Source organism: Rhinolophus sinicus, chromosome 2, assembly GCF_057876585.1.
Source record: "Rhinolophus sinicus isolate RSI-liver-muscle chromosome 2, RSI-T2T, whole genome shotgun sequence".
Classification (NCBI taxonomy): Eukaryota; Metazoa; Chordata; class Mammalia; order Chiroptera; family Rhinolophidae; genus Rhinolophus; species Rhinolophus sinicus.
The window spans coordinates 16,555,603-16,572,474 of NC_142502.1; the positions used below are offsets into that span (position 1 = coordinate 16,555,603).

General features: G+C 36.4%; 1 pseudogene; it reads right to left on the minus strand.

The window, feature by feature from the left end:
• Positions 1-7,666: 7,666 nt before the first annotated feature.
• LOC141572009 (U2 spliceosomal RNA) lies at positions 7,667-7,834 on the minus strand (annotated as a pseudogene).
• Between the last annotated feature and the right edge of the window lie 9,038 nt (positions 7,835-16,872).

A 16,872-nucleotide genomic window follows, 5' to 3' on the forward strand; every position in this document is an offset into this window, starting at 1 on the left:
GGAGGGATGCAGGAGGTGAGATCAGGTCACTTTAAGGGGTTGGATGTAATCCCAAATGCAACTAGAAGGTACTGATGGATTTTGTTTGGGGGGATAGCATGACTACATGGACATTTTAAGGCTACCCTGCTATCTAGGTGGAAAAGGATTGGAGGAGACTAGGAACAGTAGGACAACCAATTAGGAGATGGGTTACATGTTACTGTAAAATGAACAGTCAGTCCAGTTTGGCCTGAACTATCGAAACATTTCCAACACAGTTAATAGGATGGAGGCACCAGGCTTGGTTTCTGGCTCTTGCTGGCATGCCTCACTTCTTTATGAAGTTGCTTTTTGTGCTTTAAATCTTAGTGCCATCATGATTTATGACTGCATGAAATCTTTTAAATTAAGATTTGTTTGATTGTCTGTTTCTATTAAGGTGACCATAATAGCAATTTTCCTTTTTCCAAACAAATGTTTTGCATAGCACTGCAACTCAGCATCTGTGTAGGGATCATGACAGTGATTAATTTCTACCGCTAAATTCTTTATTTTGTATAACTAATTTAAGATAGCTGCCACTTTCTAATAACTAAAGGATATAAATCCAGGATGGTATTTTTCTTAGGTAATTGATATAACATCTTCATATTAGTGACTATAAATTATGGCTCTGTTACCCCATTCTGTCACCCAGCAAAGCTGCTTAAAAATACGTGTATCCAGTCTGCCGCTGTGCTGTGGTGCATTCAGTTTTTCCTCAACTGACCAACAGATCATGCAGCCAAACGCTGTCTAAACCAGTAATTTAGTTAGAGTTTCATTCAGTTGAATGGAAAACTCACTGGTCTTGCAGTGCTGCTTGGTTTGGTAATTTCTATTGAAGGTTAGCCTTTACCAAGTTAAAGCAGTCACTTTCTAGGTAGAAAATTGTTGGGGCTTAAAAGGAAGAGACCACTTACCAATTTTATTTCACACACACACACACACAAAAATTAGTTTCCCAAATTTCCCTATCAGTAAATAGGGCAATAAAATTCCTCAAAATTTCTGAGGACTAAAATATATTCAACCCTGATGACTAATTTCTTCTAAATGGAGGCAATTCTCAGTGCCTTCAAATACCACTTCCTGAAAGATACATCCACAGACACTTAAATAGAATTTCTTGCTATAATACAAACAACAGCAGAAAACCAAAGAATCAGAATTGATGCCAAGTGTACAAATGATTTTTGGATCACACTGCATTGGCTTATATGTAACATAATTCTGTCCCTTAACCAAATGGTGGGGGTCGGCGTTATAACCAGTCTCAAAATGGCATCCAGACCACTCAGACAATGGGGACACCTGTGAGTATTTACACCCATAAAAACATGTCAGTAAATTCTTACATCAAGGAATCCCAGCTGCAAATGAATGAGGGTCCCTGATATGATGCTATCAACCCCTCTCAGCCATCAGCAACAAGGACACCCCTATAGGAGCACCCTGAATACTTACATACAACTGTAATTGATTACATTTAACTTTATATGATTTGTAGATAAATGATGGCTGCATGTTTATGCAAAGTGTTGCCATAAAGAAATGCAACTAATTTTCTTCTTGAATAGCTTGTGAAAACAGAAGAGCAATCACATTGCAACAAGAATATATGGCAGCGTGTTTCAACAAGCCGAGGCAGTAATTCCAAGTTCAGTCAGTCAACTGTCATGCACTAACAGCTGCAGTGAATATCGCTTTATGTCAGAACAAAAATGGGTGATCACTTAAAGCAAAAATTTAATGTTGAGTTCTGTGTGACAAATCATCAACATAGCCACTTGACATGCTAAAATAAGCTTCTGGGAATGAAAGAACTATGAGAGTCACAATTCTAGTGCCAACAAACTTTTTTTTAAAGTTATGGAAGCTGTTTATGTTGCTACACAAAATGTTTATTGAGTCAGTTTCTGGGATTCTTTCATAAACTGTTTAAAATGTCAATGACTTCAATCATTTAATTAAGATAGAAATGATGGCTAAGGGCTTATACGTAAAAAAGAAGAGATAACAATAAATTATTAGGACTGAAAAGGATATTGATGCTCCTTCATCCTAGCCTCCTCTTTTTACAGATAAGAAAACTAGTAACAAAATCAAATAACTCCTGAATGGTAGAATTAAGACGAATTTAACATGCTTTGAAAGGAACTATGTCATGAGAAACTTTCTGGAAAGATTATATATTTTGGGGAACAAACAACAAAAAAATTAACATGCATCATTTTCATCTTCGAAAAAGTAGGTTAAAACCCACATTTTAAAATTTTTGAATATTTTAAAAATGTAACCTAGATGAAAACTCTTCATGGTCTTTACTAGAAAACTCCAACATCCCCATTATCCAAAAAACGTACATGTATCAAAACTATAATTGAACACCAAGATTGCATTCTTGGTGTCTGGTTTAAGTAACAAATCCTGCTTTCTGCATACACTGCATATCGTAGCATATGGCCCAAATAGTTTCAATGTAAAAATGTCAAAAACTACTTCAACACTTAGAGAATTCCATGTAACACAAATACATTAGCTAAGACCAGTGACTAGCTTCTTTGGCTCAAAACATAGCTTTTGTTTTATGCAAACTTGATGTTAACTTCTCTGACTATAGTTCTTATTTACCAGACTTGTCTCCACATGTTGTTTGGTTATTTCCTAAATTCTGGCAAATGACATACATTATCCTCATTTGAGAATGCTCCAAAATGTGACAGTTTCCAAAACTGTCTTGAGAAATACTCCCATTATTAGAGAAATTTGTATTACCTACTCATCATTGGGAAAAGTAAGAAAAAAAAAAAAAAAAGAAATTGTTGGTTTTTAGAACTAAGTCAATAATATAATTTACATTGTATAGTTAAATATCTTTATTTATATTAGCCCCATTTCGACAGTTTAGTTATGAACTCTGACATACTGCATTTCCTTTTATAGTTCTCTAAGGTCCGTAGAAAAATGAGGTATTATATGTATGTACCACCTACATATATGTGTCAGAAAGGGTTACTGACATATACGTATCAGAAAGGGTTACTGACACAATGATCTTAAACTCCTCTAGGTTAAGTTCTATTCCCAAAGTCTGAAACTGCATGTAACTCATATTAGGAGTGGGACGGCATATGCTTCAATGACCACCGACTCCAGCAGGCCTCCTGCATGGGGAATGACAGTACTGAACTGCACAGCTAGAAGGTTTGACTTCCATATCTTTAACAGAAAACTCATACTGTCTTGGAGAAGCAATTTTCTGTGTTTTCTCACATTTTAGGGGAAGAAAAATGACATCAAAATTTAGAGAACCAGTGACTGTGGTAGCCACAGATGAAGTCTTTTGTACCAAAGACTACTTTTGGACTCCTTAACCATGCTCTTGAACATTGAAGAGTATTGCATGAGTGAGAGCAAAGCAGCTATAACTACAGATAGAGATGGGTATGAGTGTGTGTCTGTGTGTGGTGATTTCCCAGTCAGTGTATGTCTATGATGTAATAAGCAGAGTGCTAGGTCCAGATGAACCCCTCTCCTCCCCTACAGAGCCTGCCTTCCATTGAATATCACACTTCCCCATGTGTGCATATTTAAATCATGCTGCAGCAAAGGAAAGGAGACCGACTTTCTGAATGTCAGAATCAACACTGATAAGTGTTCAATGTTTAAGTAAATGCCTTGGCTATTATGTTTCTTTTTCAAAGTTAAATCGGTCATACACCCTGTAAAATCAAATGAAACAAGCCTCACATTATAACTCTGTTATAGCCTGACAGTTTACTGCTATAGGGTAGTAAGACAAAAGTAAATGCAGTAACCCACAAATGGCTTCCAATTGTCTGAGAACTCCCTAAGTACACAGTAAGTAGCTCTAAAAGCAGAAATCTGGATTCCAAGCAAATTCCAATGTGCTTCAAATTGCCTCTTACCATATTTACTTTAGGAAATGCTGAAGTGCTGAGGGCTCCTCTACCTAGCACAGCTTCCCGTGTTCATTCCTGCCTTAACTGAGCCTGTCATGAGGTCAGATCCCACCACTGTGTCAGCAGAGGACCCTTTATGGTGTCATCCTCAGTGCCAGTATATGTAAATACAATACAATCTCAGGGAAATATGACATAATTAGAGGCTATTATTATGCAGCCCTCTATGAGCCCTAATTTGCATGATTCCAATAAAAGTACACAGCTTACAGTTAGCACACACAAGCTGTCATTTTTTTTCAATACTGTAATTATTACTTGTAAGGCTTAAAAAAATATATCTCTATCAATTCCAGAAAAGGGTTTGAGAGAGATTACTGCAAATGACGATGGAATAATTAACATTTCTTTCTGCTTTCCAAAAATTCCCATTATGGCAATATATTGTAAACTTCATAAGTATACAAATCATGGATGAAAATTCATATTATTAGGCTTAAACTACAGGAGTTTCAAAAAGAATAAAGATTGAGAAGTAATATCACAATGAAACATGATTGCATTATTTGAGGCTTGGTAGCTCACTCTTGTTTGTGTTTTTGTAATAAGGCACCAGTTCATTTTAAAAGTTAGAGTTGATATGAGATTATACACTTACTAGAAGGGCATTACAGAGATTTTAAATCTAGACTTCAAAAACAAGGTGTTATGTCCTTGGTTTTACCACAGGAATACAAGAAATAATGCAGACATATAGCCTTACACTACAAATATATTTTCTTCTACTACATCAAAAAATTAAAACAGAGCCAAGGATGTAACTGGTTTAAAAGTTATGCTATAAGGTTACAACAAAATCTAATCAACTGATATTTAATATGCAAAGATTGTTTCTATTACTATTTATTACTATCTACATATTCCAGATTTTTAAAAAAGTTATTTATGCACCGCCTTCTATTGATTATATGTATTTATATTTACTGTAAGTCATCTCAAACTATTCTGGAAAAAATAAACATTCCTAAAGGAATTATCCTTCCACCAAAAAAAAAGTTCCCGGCAAGAAGAAATTAGCTTCTGTCCAGCCGTGACCTTAATTCTTTTGCATCCAGTACAGGGCCAGGTCCCAGTCCTGTGTTTCGTGGCATCTGGTTTGATCAGTTTCCTTATGGGGGGTTAATAATCGCATCTCTTTCAGGATATAAGCTCCTGAAACAAATCCAACATTTTCTCCATGCTCCTTGAGGCTTGTGAGCCTAAACCATGCATTAATTATAACCATCACAGCACCAATTTTTTTTTTGTGTGTGTGGTTTCAATAATTCTTTTGGAAGCCTGCTATAAACTCTTAGATAATCTTGATCATCTTGAATCATTCATTAAGCGACTATGTATTTGTTGAGGCTTACAAGTACCAGGAACTGTTCAAGGTCCTGAGGCTCTAACGGGAAACATACCAAATCAAATATAAACAATCCCTGCATTTTTGGTGCTTACATTCTAGTAGGGAGACAGATGGAGAACTTAACACTGTAAGTAAATGAAGTATATAACATGATAAACGGGTGGAAACAAACAAAGCAGGGAATAGGGTGAGGAAAGAGAGAGTAGCAGTTTTAAACCTAGTGGTCTAAGACATTCTCATGAGAGACAAGCATTTAAGAAACCACGTGAAGGAAATGAGGGAATGAGCTTTCCAAGCAGAGAAAACAGCAGGAGCAAAGGCCCTGAGACGGGAACAAGCCTGTTGTGTTCTTGGAACACAAAACAGGTCAGTGAGTTGGAGAAGCAATGAGACACAGCGGCAGCAGCAACACCTGAAACTTGTTCAGAAGTGCAAATTCTCAGACCTGTTTTGTCATAAACTGGGGCTCGGTGGGGGGCAGGGGTGGGGTGAAATGGAGTTCAGCCATCTGTGTTCTAATACCTCCCTCCCCTTCCCTGTTACTGTAATGACAGCAAAGCGTAAGAACCTGTTCTGAAGCAAAAGGAGCAAGAGGAAAGTTAGCAGCCCATGAAGTCCGAGAAGTAGTTGGTCCTTACAATTTTACTCTGCGGGAGAAGTCAGGAGATGCATATCGCTGGAACCAAAAGTCAGGAAGGGAGAGAGGAAAGAAGGAAAGCAGAAAACTAATGTAAAATAATATTGCGTGTCAACCATAACTGAAAACAAAAGAAAAATTACTATGATAAAGTGACAGTAACAACCCAGTCTTGGAATATGGAGCTGATAAATGAAATACATTGTTCCCAAGAGATTTAGTCAAGTTTTGCATTTAGTTAACACAGACGAACATCCTGGAATATGCTGTTATTTAAAGCAGATTGTATATGCAATCAATCCATATGCACAGAAGATCTACCATCACCCCATACCTACATTCTGAGTTCTAACAAGCAATCATTTTACTTAAGAAAAAAACCTGCTCCCAACATGTTCAAATGTAAGCTCTAACCAGGTAGAAACTGTGTTTTCTATTAATTCTGCTGAATACTGCAATGAACTGAATATTTCTGCCCCTCCAAAACATATGTTGAAATCCTAACCTCAAAGGTGATGGTATTAGGAGTTGGGGCCTTTAGGAGGTGATAGAGCCATGAGGGTGGCGCCCTCATGAATGAGATGAGTGGTCTTATAAGAGAGACCCCAGAAAGCTCCTTTGCCCCTTCTCTCCATGTGAGGACAGAGAAAAGATGCCATCTATGAACTAGGAAGTGGGCCCTCACCAGACACTGAATCTGCCCCCACCTTGATCTTGGACTTCAAAACCTCCACAACTGTGAGAAATCAATTTCTGTTGCTTATAAGCCACCAGTCTGTGGTATGTTGTTATAGCAGCCCAAACGGGCTAAGCCAAATACAAAAGTCTATGTCTCCTCCAGCAGGAAAGCACCCACGTGTACCAATAAACTTGATGAATTTTATTTTATACCATATAATGAAGCACTTTATGTCTCCTGAGAAATGTGAAATGCAATGAGCAAATCAGGAATAAGAAAGAGGAAAGAAAACAATACATTCATCAAAAGAATGAATGACAACAATTTATATAGTGATGGCAATAAGAAGTTTTATGTAAGAAAACTCTGATTTAATTGCTGTTTGGATATATACATCTAGACACACACACATATTAGTTTAGTAACAGAACAGAAAAATCACTTTTCTATTTTTGAAGATTACAACTTTCTTAACATTAATTGTGGCAAATGGTTGTAAGCATTATGCCAAGAAGCATTGTAATGTTTTTCTACCTTATTAGTATTTTCAGAGTCAATACATTCCTTTGAATATAATTTGAGGTGCCTCTGGCTTCTTTGTCATTTGTAGCTATCACACACCTTATACCTGTCCTACTAAGTTAAGCAGTTTGGTATAAACTGCCTGACATATACTCATACTCATTTATTCATTTAATGTATATTACTAAAAACATAACATACCATACAGTTCTTCACCCTCAACACGATCCCTCTGCACATTTATAGTATCGTTTCTATTCATACAAATTATTTACTAATAGACAGAATTTGCTATCAAAAACTTGGTTATCAAACAAAGTTATAATATAGAAGCCAAAGAGATGCATCTCAGGATGTCAGCAAGTTGAGGTTATTAGCATGAAAAAAAATGTCATTAACTAAAATGCAGCTGAGACACATAGAAGACTCTTAGCCTTTAAATCAGCAACAGTCAATAAATGGAGAGTAGCTTAGTAGCCATCCATTGACTTAATTGTACTGTCAGATCAAACTACTGATTATCTGGGCCATCCAGGTTAGTTGTAACCCCGGCTGAATGCTTCAGATGTGAAATTTACAATAATGAATCAATGTCTGTACAAAATCTACACTTGATCTTAGCCAAAAGGCTGAGAAGCTATCTCTGCACAAAATCTGGAATTTGTTTGGCCAGGGAATTACTGTCTATCAATGCTCCATGAATTCCATCTCCTGATGGAGATGAAAAGCAGCATAATAACTTGTCATCTCTTTCTTCTCCTTTCTTCCTTCCCTCTTTCATCTACCCTTTCTTCTTTGCAAGTCAAACGAGCTATGGCTCCACTGTCAAACCAAGAGCAGGAGCAAAGACTTGGAAGAGGAAGATCAGCTATTCTCTATTCTCCCAAGGACAATTCTCTATCTGATAGCCTTCTGAATACTAATGATAAAATAAGCACTCACATAGCACTTAACCTCCAGGCACTGCCCTACGTACTTTGTGTGTAATAAGTCATTCAAACATCATACCAACCATATGGGGTAGGTGCTATCACTATTTCCATTGTACAGGTGAGGAAATGGAGACTCAGAGAGTTTCAGAAACTTGTCCAAGGTCACAGAGCTAGTCAGCGGTAGAATCTGGTTCTAATGGACGCACCCCTCCTGTTTCCCTCCTACATGTGCAAGGAGACTGGTCTTGAGTAATGAACACTTTCAGCCTCATGACCTTTCAAAGGCTCCTCAGAACTAGACTTGATAATTGGGATAAATCTGCACTTTTTGAACCCTTACTGTGGTGAGAATATAATACTCCTAAGTAATTACTTGTTAAATTCAACTGAGTTGGTGAGAAACTTCAACCTGATGACTGGGGCTTTAAAAGGATAAAGAGCTTTTGCCCTCTGGATATGAGGAGTAACTTGTATGCTGTGATTAAGTCAGGAGAGGCTAGAATTGTCCCCACAGAGAGAAGTAGTTTTCAGAACCCAAACATTTTTCCTTTGATTTTCACCTTCTTAGAAAAAACAACAACCATACTTTTGAAAATTTAATGGCTATATGAAAACAATTGAAAATGATCTTACCAGGAAAATTTGAGAGGGTAACAATAATATCTAAGACAAAAATAATGAAAAGCAATATTTTTTATGTAATGCATTAAGTGATAGTAAAAGTTTTCCAAAGGATTCGATTAATTCAATACTTAGAACCAACCCAGTAGATATAGGAATACAAGGATGGATAAAGCAGAGCTTTCATCTTCAAATAGCTTATAAATAGAGATGATAATATCATAATAAAAATACCACTAGCATAGTATACATCAAGATTTAGAGAGATCATATCAATTGGGCAAAATAAAAAATGAATTTTGCCACACCCTTGAGTCCACATTTAGTTGCTTAGCAATCCCATTGCTTTTATCCCCTGCACAGCATCCACCCGCTCCATGTTTATGGCCAGTCCTTAGGAACAAGCTGCTGCCACTTCTGGCCTGGACCACTGTGGACTTCAGTCTTACAGAATTCCCAGCCATGCTGCTCACTGATGCCGTGAGATGTGCTGTGGTAGCCTATCCCTGTGGTAGCACTTCCCCCAAATTACACATAAGGAAACTCCTCTCCTCTCCTTCTCCCCATATTCTAATGTTGCAAGACAGTGTTTAATCGATCCCACCAGGATTCTTTTTTTTCAAGATAAACATCCCTGACCCATTCAAGTACTTCATGAATTATAATGTCTAGACTTTATATCATCTTCAGTGGTAGTGTCCCTCTAAATCCTTGAACAGAGAAGAGCAGAGAAGATCTTTCTTTTGGCGTATCTAATAGGCTGTGAACTGTTACTACATATTGTTCACATGGATCAATTGAGAATGTATGTTACACGAAGCTCTGAAATTCTGATAGTCACGTGTGCTGCAGCCCCACAATCTAGGCTGGTAACTCTATTGTGAAAGAAATGACCCTGATTTTGGATGCCTTATTCTTGGGGAATCCATGCTGCCTCCTAGCAATCCTTGCTTTATGTTCTAGATGTTTAGTAAAATGCACTAGTCCTTGATTCTAGTTTACCACTGTGGATATGACCATGTTTCCCCGAAAATTAGACCTAGACGGACAATCAGCTCTAATGTGTCTTTTGGAGCAAAAATTAATATAAGACCTAGTATTAAGTTATTATATAATATTATATTACATTATATTATATAAGACCCAGTCTTATATTATAGTAAAATAGGACCAGGTCTTACACTATTTTTTGCTCCAAAAGATGCATTAGAGCTGATTGTCCAGCTAGGTCTTATTTTTGGGGAAACATGGTAAATACCTTTTCCTAGTTTCTGAAATCCACCTTTGCTGCTTTTGGTTCACTAGAGGCCTTCTAAGACCTTCCATCACACATTTTTAAAGACATCCTACTGGCTCTTTAAATGTCTTTTGACCTCATTTCACTAAATCTGTGGCTTCTCTCATACTTACCTTGGGATATCCACTTTCACCATTATTGTTTTAACATTTACAGACAAAAGATTACTCGACTTGGCAAAGTACACAAAAGCAAAATGGAAAACAAATACCACAAAATCCCATAATCTAGCACGTGTGTAATCAGCATACAATACAGCAAAGACGTCTTAATGTAATTTCACCTACACTGTTTTACTTATTCATCACAGCCACACAGAGAAAGCTGAGGTCTGAGAAGTCTGGGAGGCTTAGGAGACCACTTCGAATTTGTTACCAAACGCGAAAAAGGAGGAAGGGAGGCATAAGGCAGGAAGGCAGCCAGGAAGGACACATTTCTAAGTACTCATTCTGTGCTGAGCACTGAGAATACAAAGACGGATCTTCTTCTTTGATCGTTTGAGGGTCTCACAGTTTCAAATTCCTTATCATCACAAAAACCCGGTGAAATAAAAACTAAAATAGTCATTTTTACAGGTGAGGAAATTGTAGGTCAGATAAAGAAAGTAACTTTCCCAAAGGCACAACGCTAGTATACTCGCATGAGCTACACCCAATCTACTCTTCTAAGTCACCAGTGACACTCCAGGTGAATGCATTTAACATGTAGTACACCTAGACAGTGAGCACCTTGTTAAAATGCCATTTGTGAGGGTAGTACTTACCTTGCTCATCAACTCTGGACAGCAATTTTCAGGATGAATCTGTTTGATTTAGGAAGACAGCCTGGTTAAGAGCACAGACGGAGACCACATTATTATCTGTTAAATGGGTATAATAATTGGACCTACCTCACAGAGCTGTCTTAAAGATTAAATGAGATAATTCATCTAAAGCACTCTGCAAATGTTAGATATTATTATTAAATGTATTAATGAAAATAGGTTTTCCACTAAGGACTTTTTCCCCTTGTTTTCTTCTGTTTTAAAATATTTTTTATTACAGAAAAGTTCAAATATGTATGAAAGTAGGTAGAACAGTATATTTATCAACTCTTGAACAATCTTATTTTATCTATATTTCTGCACACACACACACACACACACACACACACACTCACATGGTTATTTTTGAATCAAATTCCAGACATCTGTACATTTCAACTACAAGTATTGTGTATGTATCTCTAAAAGACATGGACTCATTAAAAAACAAACAAACAAACAAAAAAAAAAACAACACACACAAAACCATTATCACACTTAAAATTTTAACAATAATTTCTCAATATTATCAAATATACAACTGATGTTTCTATTTCTCTACTGTGTTATAACTTTTTGTTACCATTTAGTTAGATTAGAAGCCAAATAAAGTATCTACTTTGTGATTGCTATGTCCCTTGGACTCTTAATCTATAGCCTTCCCTTTCCCACCTTATATTTCTCCCTTGTAATTTTTATTGTTGAAGACATTGGATCATTTTGTTTCAGTTGATACAGAATCCCATGAACTAAATATGAAAAAAAAAAAAAAAAATCATAGTGCAACGAATCCTGCTTTCCTCTCTCCATCTCAAGGATAATTTTCCACTTGTTATAATTTATAACAATCACTTTTGTCAATTGTATAAAAAAATTTGCCTGAAAAATATTACATTGATGTTACTTAAATAAAGACTTATTTAGCATTTAAAATGTGTATCAATACTGTTCCAATTTCTTCACAAATATTAATTCATTATCATAACTTTTAACAGATGAGGTGTCTGTTAAAGGCTCAGAGAGGTTAAGAAATTTGTCTAAGGTCATACAACCAGTAAATAGGTAAACAGCACTATTTAGAAACTAAGGTTGGGGGAATTGCAGATGTACACTTAATCTAAACATGTTTCATAGTCAGTGTTGCACAGTTGAGAAAGCACTAGACCTGGGTTTTGATTCTGGCTACTCCACATATTAGTTGTGTGCCTCTAAGAAGGGTCCTTACCCTCTCTGATTTCCTGTTACACAGTGAGCATTAAATAAACACCAAATATACATCCCATCCAGAAAGTCATTTCAAGAGTAACCATGAAATATCTTTTTAACAAAATTTCATCTTATGATAAACCACACCCGCCAAAAATACCATACACGGCCTCGGTTAAGTCCCAAATCTTTAGGTAGTTTTTCTACAGTAATTGGACGTGAATATTATTTATGAATCAACAAATATTTACTAAGTTCGGACTTTGAGTCACAAATAAAATGTTCAATGTGAACTAACTGCAGGATGGGTTAATTAAAGGGACATCGATTGTCATCTGATAAAAATACATTAAAATATTTTGTTAACACAGTCAAAAGAGGAAATGCTATCAATATCAATTATACTCATATGCATTTGCTTCAAACAAAATTATTGAACGCTAGAAGATATATTTTTTATTTAATATATTTACTAAAAACAATATTTTAGATATGAAGAGTTGACGAGTAAGTTAAATAGATTTATTAAAGTTAAACCATAACACCAAATTCAGATATAAACTTATTATTTATCTTACTGAGCTTGGGTGTTAGCATTCCCAGAACAATTAGCTCTAATAAATTGAAGCTGTGCTCAGATTACTTTCATAAATTGATGGCCTGTCAAAATAATGGGAGATATGGTGCTCTTCAAAATTCCCTTCAAATTTAGTTTTACAGTAATATAGCAATTTACAAAATAATGGTTTTCTTGTGTCTCCACATTTTAAGATTTATTTCAAACGCACTTTCACAGATGGAGCACAAAGTGATATCCTCTGCTTAAAACAAGTCAAATTGGTAAAGCTAATTTTTTTTCTACTTCCACCTTTTTTTTTGGAAAATCATACATAAGAAATTAATTTCATCTTTCAAGAGGAAAAATAGTGTTTAGTTGCTCATCTGTCCTTTAAAAAAACCTGCAGAGGTGTTCAGAAAGAAACCTCATTATCTGGATCTTTTGGAAGCCTTTGTTACGTTTCAGTGACCAGCTGTCCGACTTCATTAACTCCTACTGGAAAGAGCACTCTCCCTTCCCCCACTTACATAGGAGAGGCAAACAGCTTTCTTTAAAGTTAATTTAAATGCTTTCTCAGATAAATAACTACAATGAAAAGTCAAAGACCATTCTAGCTCTAAAATAAGGAATGAAATGTTTTCCTGATTTTTGTGTCTGTTTTCATCTGTTAATAATTTTATATATCGTAGAAACTGCATGATAAGTATATCGTACAGGAAAAGCCCCAGTATAGTTTCCTTAAAACATGCAGGTCATGTGAAAATTATTATTGGTTATACGTGACTAGAAACCATTTCAAAATAGATTGGGGGAGGGAGGCTATCACTTTGTGAGGCGTGAAATGTCTAACTATTACATTGCGTTGTACTCCTGAAACTAAAAAAAGAGAAAAAAAGAAACGAAACAAAACAAAAAAAGAACCATTTCAATTCAACAACTGAAAATAAACCAACACCTAGAGTGATCCAGTGGCCTGTAACAGACAACGTCTGCTGCACTTAGGTGAAATGAAGCATAAGCGTGCTCGTGCACGCGCACACACGCTCACGCGCACACACATGCGAACATGCTCAGGAATGGATAGGATGGAAGACCACTCAGGCCAAAAAACAACATAACAACAGAAAAACCCAACCTGTATCTGCTTACAATACTACTGAGATTTTGTTATTGTAATTTTGGCCTATAAAAAATTTCACCTTTCTTTTTAAAGGACATCTATGAAACAAAAAGGGCACAGTCACCGACTAGAATCTTCTCTTGCATTTTATGTATCAGATTATGTTGTCAGGCTTTGCATAGCAAATGTAAGTTGCATGCTGGGAAGTCCTTTATTTGTTTCCATTATAAACATATACACATGCACACACTGAAAACAGATGTGTACAGGGTCCAGCTTTGAGAAACCTAATATAAAACCTTAGACATTTTCAAAGACATACCAACGTGATGAGCTTTGAAAACCTAAAGAACAGAGAAAGAAAGAAGCAAAGATACATGCCCACACATACACGGAACAGTTGTGTTTTATGGTAAAGCACTGACTTCAGATTGGGGCTATATAAAATATGTTTTTCTATATATTCAAGGTTCTTACTCAACCATTTTCCCTTCTCCACGGTTATAATCAGATGCTGTGTACTGCCCAGACCGCTGGGAATGGTTCATGGGTTCCATGCAGACAACGTGTGACCTTTATCGCTAACGGCAAAAACACTAGTCATTTTAAACCATCATCTAAAGAAAAGTACTGTTTCTGTTTGCCTTTCTATGTTAATGCTCATCCAACATATTTTGAAAATCGATACATTTCAACAATTCATAGCACACTAGTACTAATAAAGTCAACATGGTACACATTGAAGTCATTGCACAATTTGTAAAAGTCTTAGACCCCTGCAAACAAATGTGAAACTCAAGAAAATTTTGAAAAATTATCTAGTGAAAAGCTTTTGAGACATCTTTACTAAGGACTCCCTCAGGCAGCAGAGAATGCAAATATCTTGGGAGGAGTGGGGCTGGTGGGAAGGGGCCAGCTCCAGGAAGGAGGCAAGCACAACACCCTGGGGCTTTGCACATTCTACAAATCTCCAGAACAGGGACATGTTTCACCTGGAGTGCCCACCCGTGGGTCTCTCAAGCCTCTTGTTCCAAAAGTAGAGTTCCATCTCTTTGCCTCTAGGTCTATTGTCCATGTATCTTACTATAAAGTCAGACCTTTGATTCAAAGTATGATTCCCTTGCTTTCTTCAAGAAGAATCAGAGACATAATACCAGAGATGTCATAGCACGGTGAATGCCTGACTGTGTACCTGCAGAAACAAATCTCCTATTTTCAAACTAAACAATACACTTAACAGTCAATTTTAAAATCCAGGCATGGACTTATCTAAGGTAACATCAGGCTTTTCACAGTAATCCCAACTGCTTTGAGAGTTAACTGGGAAATGTCAGACAGAGGATTGGCCTAATGTTAACAAAGCCGTGTGTGTGTGTGTGTGTGTGTGTGTGTGTGTGTGTGTGTGTGTGTGTAAAAATAAAGCAATCAAGTCTAAAATCCCTATATGCATAGGTCACCACCACCTTAGGCAATTCATTTGATCTTATTTACTTGTTTAAATATTTCTGCTTCTTTTGTAAAAATAAGTAATAATAAATTAAATATTTAGAAAAAACGAGCACTTTAAGAATCATCTATTTCTTCTTTCATTTGTATATCTGATAAAACCTTCTGAAGCAAGGTCTAAATTCCAGGAGGGGAAAGTGTAGTAGCAGTATGCCAAGGTTAGTCCTGAGTGAATCTGTAATTTTTGGAATGCAAAAGGTAAGCTGATTCCTCCACAATGGGGCAGTGGAGGCACATATCTTAATTAGAAGGAGGTCATTTCTCTTACCTAAAATGAAAGATCTCACATTTGAATTACACAGTTTGGTAAATGCCAAGGGAATTCAGATCCAAGATAAAGCATGAAATGTAGTGGGAAATTAATTTAAATACAGTACAACCTAAATCTCATATTGTCTAATATTATCTTCAGAAAGGCAGTTTTATATCACATGAGGACTCTTTTCCCACGTGAAGGTCTTATCCCTAGATATTTTGGGAGGAGGGAAAAATCACCCAGTTTTTGTTGTTGTTGTTTTAAGTTACATCCCTAGATAGAACCCTTTGATGTGGAACTTACTTGTTTTAAAGAGGGAGCAATGCATATGGAAAAGGAATAACTTAAAATAATGTAATAAATAATTTTACCTAAATGATGGATCACACAAATAATTAAAAATAACGCAAATAATTTAAATTAATATATCTATATGAATATAAATAACAAACTAATGTAAACAATTGTTCATTCAAAATAACTCCCCACTATTTGCTTAGTAAATCACGTGTTTCTTCCTACTTCCAGGGAGGAGGGGGACAGTCGTAAAATTCTCTCCATTGACCTAAGGAACTGATATACTACTTACAGTATATCAAGTCAGTTGCTATTTGAATATTCTGTGGCCAAAACATACATAAAACTAGGATCTAGGGTTTAAGTAGAGCAGGATCATTAAAGTTTTGGATTCATGTATGTTTGACTAGGCGTAAGGAAAACAGCCCAGAAACTCTGCGCTGCTGTGTGCAAAGTTTGTTTGGAGTATTATGATGCTTTTCCCTGAGACACTATCATAGACGGGTAGATCATTGAAATAGTCAGATGCTGTGCTGAAGAAACCACTGAGGACCTCACTGTGCCTTCTCATAGGCCCGATGCTGAGTTAGTCATTCTCTGGAGGCTTCAACAGCAGGTGAGTCCTGACCATGGGTAGGATGGGTGTTGTGTTTCTTTCATAGTACGTAAAATAAAAGATTTTGAATTAGTATAATACTTCCCAGAAATTTAAAATCAAGAGATTTCACGTATAATTACCCTGATTAATGGCTTTTTTTTAGAAATGGGGAAGCTGTACCAACTCTGGGCAATCTGCCAGGATCAGGGGTAGCTAGACAGGCCCCTGCACTCAATTTAGGGTTTTCATCCCAGGACTGCTTCACTCATGTGCATGACCTTGTTTGAACCTGTGGGTAATGAGTTTGTAAAATCTGCAGATGTAGGTTTGGGTGCATTTACAAGCCATTATGGACACTATTCCATCCTCTGCTATGGAAATGTTCATAACTACAATACCTGTTAATATATGCAAAATGTTGAGATAATAAACATATAATAAACTGTCAAAAGGTGTCAGCTATTATGATTATTATAGCATAGCCT